Here is an 8,059-nt window from a genome sequence, read left to right on the forward strand (position 1 = left end):
TTGCTTGTTGACATGCTTGAGTATCTAAATTATTATGTCAAAACTAGACTATTGCTTTGAATCACATAAAAGTCCAAATGTCCATGCTATAAAGAAGAGAATAGGATATGACATCATAAACAGCACTCCACATCAAAAATTCTGTTTTTATCACTTACCTACTCGAGGACGAGCAAGAGTTAAGCTTTGGGATGCTAACACGTCTCCAACGTATCTATAATATTTGATTGTTCCATGCTGTTTTATTATCAATCTTGGATGTTTTATAATCATTTTATATCTTTTTTGGTACTAACCTATTGACATAGTACCAAGTGCCAGTTGTTGTTTTCTGCATGTTTTTTTACATCGCAGGAAATCAATATCAGACGGAGTCCAAATGCCACGAAACTTTACGATGATTTTTTATGGACCAAAAGGAAGAAGTTGGGCCCTGGTTGCACTTGGGGGAGTCCCGAGGAGGGGACAACCCACCTGGGCATGCCAGTAGGCCCAGGCACGCCCTGTGGGTTGTGCCCACCTTGGGTGTCCCCCCCCCCCCCGACTGCCTCTTTGCTCTATAAATACCCCAATATTCCAGAAACCCTAAAAGTGTCGACGAAATATTCATCCAGCCGTTGCGGAGTCCAGAACCACCAGATCCAATCTAGACACCATCTCGGATGGGGTTCACCACCTCCATTGGTGCCTCTCCGATGATGCGTGAGTAGTTCTTTGTAGACCTTCGGGTCTGTAGTTAGTAGCTAGATGGCTTCCTCTCTCCCGCTGAATTCTCAATACAATGGTCTCTTGGAGATCCATATGATGTAACTCTTTTGCGGTGTGTTTGTTGGGCTATGATGAACTTCGAGTTTATGATCAGTTATATCTTTTTATATCCATGAAAGTTATTTGAGTTTCTTTGATCTCTTATATGCATGATCTCTTATAGCCTCGTATTTCTTCTCCGATATTTGGGTTTTGTTTGGCCAACTTGATCTATTTATCTTGCAATGGGAAGAGGTGCCCGGTAGTGGGTTCGATCTTACGGTGCTTGATCCCAGTGACAAAAAGGGAACCGACACGTATGTATCGTTGCTACTAAGGATAAAAAGATGGGATCTATATCTACGCAATAGATAAATGGATCTTGTCTACATCATGTCATCGTTCTTATTGCATTACTCCGTTTTTTCCATGAACTTAATACACTAGGTGCATGCTGGATAGCAGTCAATGTGTGGAGTAATAGTAGTAGATGCAGGCAGGAGTCGGTCTACTAATCTTGGACGTGATGCCTATGTAATGATCACTGCCTGGATATCGTCAGAATTATTTGAAGTTCTATCAAATGCCCAACTGTAATTTGTTTACCAACCGTTTGCTATTTTTCTCGAGAGAAGCCACTAGTGAAACCTACGGCCCCCGGGTCTTCTTTCTCATATATTTGCCTTTGCAATCTACTTTTTCCTTGCGTTTATTTTCAGATCTATTAAACCAAAAATACAAAAATACCTTGCTGCAATTTATTCTAATTTATGTTGTTTGGCGTTCGATGTATCAATCTACTAAATTTTTCCTCACGCCCGTTTTGCCTATCTTGAGGCGCCGTACCCCGGAAAGGATTGACAACCTCTTTAACACGTCGGGTTGTGAGAAGTTGTTATCTGTGTGCAGGGGCTATTTACTTCGTGTTGCTTGGTTCTACTACTGGTTCGATAACCTTGGTTTCATATCTGAGGGAAATACCTACCGCCAATGTGCTGCATCATCCCTTCCTCTTTGGGGAAATACCGACGTAGTTTCAAGTGACATCAGTATAAGCCATGGAAACGTTATATTACAGTAGCTACAATGCAAAAACAAAATATGAATTGGTTTGCAACAGTACTTAGAGTAGTGATTTTCTTTATTATACTAACGGATCTTACCAAGCTTTCTGTTGAGTTTTGTGTGGATGAAGTGATCAAAGATCGAGTAGGTCTCAATATGCAGAGAAGGAGGAGAGGCAAGATCTCAAGCTTCGTGATTCCCAAGGCACCCCAAGTAAATATCCAAGGAGACTCAAGCGTCTAAGCTTGGGGATGCCCTGGAAGGCATCCCATCTTTCTTTAACAAGTATCAGTATATGTTTTCGTTCTCGTTTCGTTCATGCGATATGTGTAAATCTTGGAGCGTCTTTTGCATTTAGTTTTTATTTTTCCTTTATGCACCATGCTCTTAGTGCATCCGTTGCATGGCAATCCCTACTCCTCATGTTGATATCAATTGATGGGCATCTCCATAGCTCGTTGGTTAGCCGCCTTGATGTGAGACTTCCTTACTTTTTTGTCTTCTCTATATTTACCCCTATCATCATACTCTATTCCACCTATAGCGCTATATCCATGGCTTGTGGTCATGTATTGCGTGAGGGTTGAAAAAGATGAATCGCATTAAAAAGAATGAACCAATTGCTCAGCTTGTCATTGGGGTTGTGCATGATAAATACTTTGTGTTAAGAAGACAGAGCATGACAAGACTGATGATGGCATGTACCTAGGGTAGGGTCTTTGGCCTGACCTATATGCCCTACACAAGGACACTACACAAGAGACCAAGGTATACAAAGATAGAAAGAAGATACCGACTGGAATCACCTCAGAGTGCAATCCACTCGACAGAAGATCCACTGGGATACCCCAATTTCACTCGAACGACATCATTCACTCGGAATACAAGAACCTCCTCGCAGGACAGAAGACCTAGGGTCACCTCTAGATAACAACGGTCGGTCATTCACTCCGTCACCCTAAAGGTCATTAAACACGGGCGTTACCAGTAACGTTCATAGCATTACTCTCTCATTGAACCCTTGCATAACTGAGGACTGCGAGGGTTCGGCGCACTCTATATAAGCCGCTACTCTCCTCCGGCACAAGGGTTCGCACCCCCTGTAACTCAACACTCCAATCAACAGAGCCTCCGAGGCACCAAGACGTAGGGTTGTTACCTCCTCCGAGAGGGGCCTGAACTTGTAAATCCGAGTGTACAACCTCGCCGTAGCGAGGCACTTCCCTCTCCTACGTACCCCCCATCTCTACTATCATATTTGTTCCCACGATAGTTGGCGCTCACTATGGGGCCAGCGTCTAAGCAACTTCCGGTGAGGTTGCGATCTTCGATCTCCATCGACATGGTTTCTGGCGGTGGATTGTCTTTGGGCCGCGAGATCTGTGTCGGCGCGCTCACCTTCATCGTCGATGATTCGGCCTGGCTACAGGAAGCCCCCCTCGACATCAAGGCGCTCCCCATTCGCTGGGTGGCGCATGCTACTTCTTGAGCTTGCGTTGGTTTTTCCTCTGAAGAGGAAAGGGTGATGAAGCAAAGTAGAGATAAGTCTTTCCCTCAGTTTGAGAACCAAGGTGTCAATCCAGTAGGAGAGAAAGCACGAATCACCGAATACCTGCACAAACAATCAAACAAACTTGTACCCAACGCGATAAAGAGGTTGTCAATCCCTTCACGGTTACTTGCAAAAGTGAGATCTGATAGAGATAGATAAATGATAAAGTAAATATTTTTGGTTTATAGATCGGAAAGTAAAAGATTGCAAAATAGTAGATCGGAAACTTATATGATGGAAAATAGACCTGGGGGGCATAGGTTGCACTAGTGGCTTCTCTCAAGATAGAAAATAATACGGTGGGTGAACAAATTAATGCCGAGCAATTGATAGAAAAGTGCAAAGTTATGATGATATCTAGGGCAATGATCATGAATATTGGCATCACGTCCGTGTCAAGTAGACCAAAACAATTCTGCATCTACTAGTATTACTCCACACATCGACCGCTATCCAGCATGCATCTAGAGTACTAAGTTCATAAAGAACGGAGTAATGCATTAAGCAAGATGACATGATGTAAAGGAATTAACTCAAGCAATATGATGAAAACCCCATCTTTTTATCCTCGATGGCAACAATATAATATGTGCTTTGTGCTATGTCTTGAGCTTGCGTTGGTTTTCCCCGAAGAGGAGAGGATGATGCAGCACAGTAGCATAAGTATTTCCCTCAGTTTTTGAGAACCAAGGTATCAATCCAGTAGGAGCCACGCACAAGTCCCTCGTACCTGCACAAAATGATAGCTACTCGCAACCAACGCGATTAGGGGTTGTCAATCCCTTCATGGTCACTTACGGGAGTGAGATCTGATAGATATAATATTTTTGGTATTTTTGGTATATAGATGCAAAGTGAAAAGTAAAAAAGCAAAGTAAAAACAAAGCAAGTATAAAAGTGATGGAGATTGATATGATGAGAATAGACCCGGGGGCCATAGGTTTCACTAGTGGCTTCTCTCAAGAGCATAAGTATTCTACGGTGGGTGAACAAATTATTGTTGAGCAATTGACAGAATTGAGCATAGTTATGAGTATATCTAGGAATGATCATGTATATAGGCATCACGTATGAGACAAGTAGACCGAAACGATTCTGCATCTACTACTATTACTCCACTCATCGACCGCTATCCAGCATGCATCTAGAGTATTAAGTTAAAAACAGAGTAACGCCTTAAGCAAGATGACATGATGTAGAGGAATAAATTCATGCACTATGATAAATACCCCATCTTGTTATCCTCGATGGCAACAATACAATATGTGCCTTGCAACCCCTTCTGTCACTGGGTAAGGACACCGCAAGATTGAACCCAAAGCCATGCACTTCTCCCATTGCAAGAACTACCAATCTAGTTGGCCAAACCAAACGGATAATTCGAAGAGACTTGCAAAGATAACTCAATCATACATAAAAGAATTCAGAGAAGATTCAAATATTATTCGTAGATAAGTTGGATCATAAACCCACAATTCATCGGTCTCAACAAACACACCGCAAAAAGAAGATTACATCGAATAGATCTCCACGAGAGAGGGGGAGAACATTGTATTGAGATCCAAAAAGAGAGAAGAAGCCATCTAGCTACTAACTATGGACCCGAAGGTCTAAAGTAAACTACTCACACTTCATCGTAGAGGCTTAGATGATGATGTAGAAGCCCTCCGTGGTGGATGCCCCCTCCGGCAGAGCTCCGGAACAGGCCCCAAGATGGGATCTCGTGGATACAGGAAGTTGCGGCGGTGGAATTAGGTTTTTGGCTCCTATTCTGATCGTTTGGGGGTACGTAGGTATATATAGGAGGAAGGAGTACGTCGGTGGAGCAACAGGGGGCCCACGAGGCAGGGGGCGCGCCCTAGGGGGGCGCCCCCCACCCTCGTGACCGCCTCCGTTGTTCCTTGGCGTAGAGTCCAAGTCTCCTGGATCACGTTCGGTGAGAAAGTCACGTTTCCGAAGGTTTCATTCCGTTTGGACTCCGTTTGATATTCTGTTTCTTCGAAACACTAAAAAAGGCAAAAAACAGCAATTCTGGGCTGGGCCTCCGGTTAATAGGTTAGTCCCAAAAATAATATAAAAGTGGAAAATAAAGCCCAATATAGTCCGAAACAGTAGATAAAGTAGCATGGAGCAATCAAAAATTATAGATACGTTGGAGACGTATCAGGCATCCCCGAGCTTAATTCATGCTCGTCCTCGAGTAGGTAAATGATAAAAGGAGAATTTTTGATGCGGAGTGATTCTTTGGCATAGTTTCAATGTAAATCTTCTTAATCATGGTATGAATATTCAGATCCGAAATATTCAAGACAAAAGTTCATATCGACATAAAAATAATAATACTTCAAGCATACTAACTAAGCAATTATGTCTTCTCAAAATAACATGGCCAAAGAAAGTTATCCCTACAAAATCATATGGTCTGGCTATGCTCCACCTTCCCCACACAAAATATTTAAATCATGCACAACCCCGATGACAAGCCAAGCAATTGTTTCATACTTTAACATTTTCAAAACTTTTTCAATCTTCACGCAATACATGAGCGTGAGCCATGGATATAGCACTATATTTGGAATAGAATGGTGGTTGTGGAGAAGACAAAAAGAGGGAAGATAGTCTCACATCAACTAGGCGTATCAACGGGCTATGGAGATGCCCATCAATAGATATCAATGTGAGTGAGTAGGGATTGCCATGCAACGGATGCACTAGAGCTATAAGTATATGAAAGCTCAACAAAAGAAACTAAGTGGGTGTGCATCCAACTTGCTTTCTCACGAAGACCTAGGGCATTTGAGGAAGCCCATCATTGGAATATACAAGCCAAGTTCTATAATGAAAAATTCCCACTAGTATATGAAAGTGACAAAATGAGAGACTCTCTATCATGAAGATCTTGGTGCTACTTTGAAGCACAAGTGTGGTAAAAGGATAGTAACATTGTCCCTTCTCTCTTTTTCTCTCATTTTTTTTATTTGGGCCTTCTCTCTTTTTTTTGGGCCTCTTTTTTTATTATTATATATTTTTTTATTTTTCCTCCGGAGTCTCATCCCGACTTGTGGGGGAATCATAGTCTCCATCATCCTTTCCTCACTTGGGACAATGCTCTAATAATGATGATCATCACACTTTTATTTTTCTTACAACTCAACAATTACAACTCGATACTTAGAAAAAAATATGACTCTATATGAATGCCTCCGGCGGTGTACCGGGATATGTAATGAAACATGAGTGACATGTATGAATGAATTATGAATGGTGGCTTTGCCACAAATACGATGTCAACTACATGATCATGCTAGCAATATGACAATGATGGAGCGTGTCATAATAAACGGAACGGTGGAAAGTTGCATGGAAATATATCTTGGAATGGCTATGGAAATGCCATGATAGGTAGATATGGTGGCTGTTTTGAGGAAGGTATATGGTAGGTGTATGATACCGGCGAAAAGTGCGCGGTATTGGAGAGGCTAGCAATGGTGGAAGGATGGGAAAAAGTGCGTATGATCCATGGACTCAACATTAGTCATAAAGAACTCATATACTTATTGAGAAAATCTAGAAGTTATCAAAGTAAAGTATTACGTGCATGCTCCTAGGGGGATATATTGGTAGGAAAAGACCATCGCTCGTCACCGACCGCCACTCATAAGGAAGACAATCAATAAATAAATCATGCTCCGAGTTCATCACATAACGGTTCACCATACGTGCATGCTACGGGAATCACAAACTTCAACACAAGTATTCTTTAAATTCACAACTACTCAACTAGCATGACTCTAATATCACTATCTTCATATCTCAAAACGATTATCAAGCATCAAACTTATCTTAGTATTCAACGCACTCAAAAGAAAGTTTCACATATCTCGAATACCAAGTATATTAACATTAAGCAAATTACCATGCTATTAACGACTCTCAAAATAATCTAAGTGAAGCATGAGGTATCAAGTTTCTTTAAAACAAATCCACCACCGTGCTCTAAAAGATCTAAGTGAAGCACTAGAGCAAAAATTATCACGCTCAAAAGATATAAGTGAAGCACTATGAGCAAAACTATCAAGCTCAAAAGATATAAGTGAAGCACAAAGAGTATTCTATCAAGTTCCAATTCATGTATGGCTCTCTCAAAAGGTGTGTGCAGCAAGGATGATTGTGGTAAACTAACAAGCGAAGACGCAAATAATACAAGACGCTCCAAGCAAAACACATATCATGTAGTGAATAAAAATGTAGCTCCAAGTAAATTACCGATGGAAGTGGACGAAAGAGGGGATGCCTTCCGGGGCATCCCCAAGCTCTGACTTTTTGGTGTCCTTGGATTATCTTGGGGGTGCCATGGTCATCCCCAACCTTAGGCTCTTACCACTCCTTGTTCCATAGTCCATCAAAAGAATTCACCCAAAACATGAAAACTTCACAACACAAAACTCAATAGAAATCTCGTGAGCTCCGTTAGAGAAAGAAAACAAAAGACTACTTTAAGGTACTGTAATGAACTCATTCTTTATTTATATTGGTGTTAAACCTACTGTATTCCAACTTCTCTATGGATTATAAACTATTTTACTAGCCATAGATTCATCAAAATAAGCAAACAACACACGCAAAACAGAATCTGTCAAAAACAGAACAGTCTGTAGTAATCTGTAACTAACGCAAACTTCTGGAACTCAAAAA

Source organism: Triticum aestivum, chromosome 1B (assembly GCF_018294505.1).
Source record: "Triticum aestivum cultivar Chinese Spring chromosome 1B, IWGSC CS RefSeq v2.1, whole genome shotgun sequence".
In the NCBI taxonomy this organism is placed as follows: domain Eukaryota; kingdom Viridiplantae; phylum Streptophyta; class Magnoliopsida; order Poales; family Poaceae; genus Triticum; species Triticum aestivum.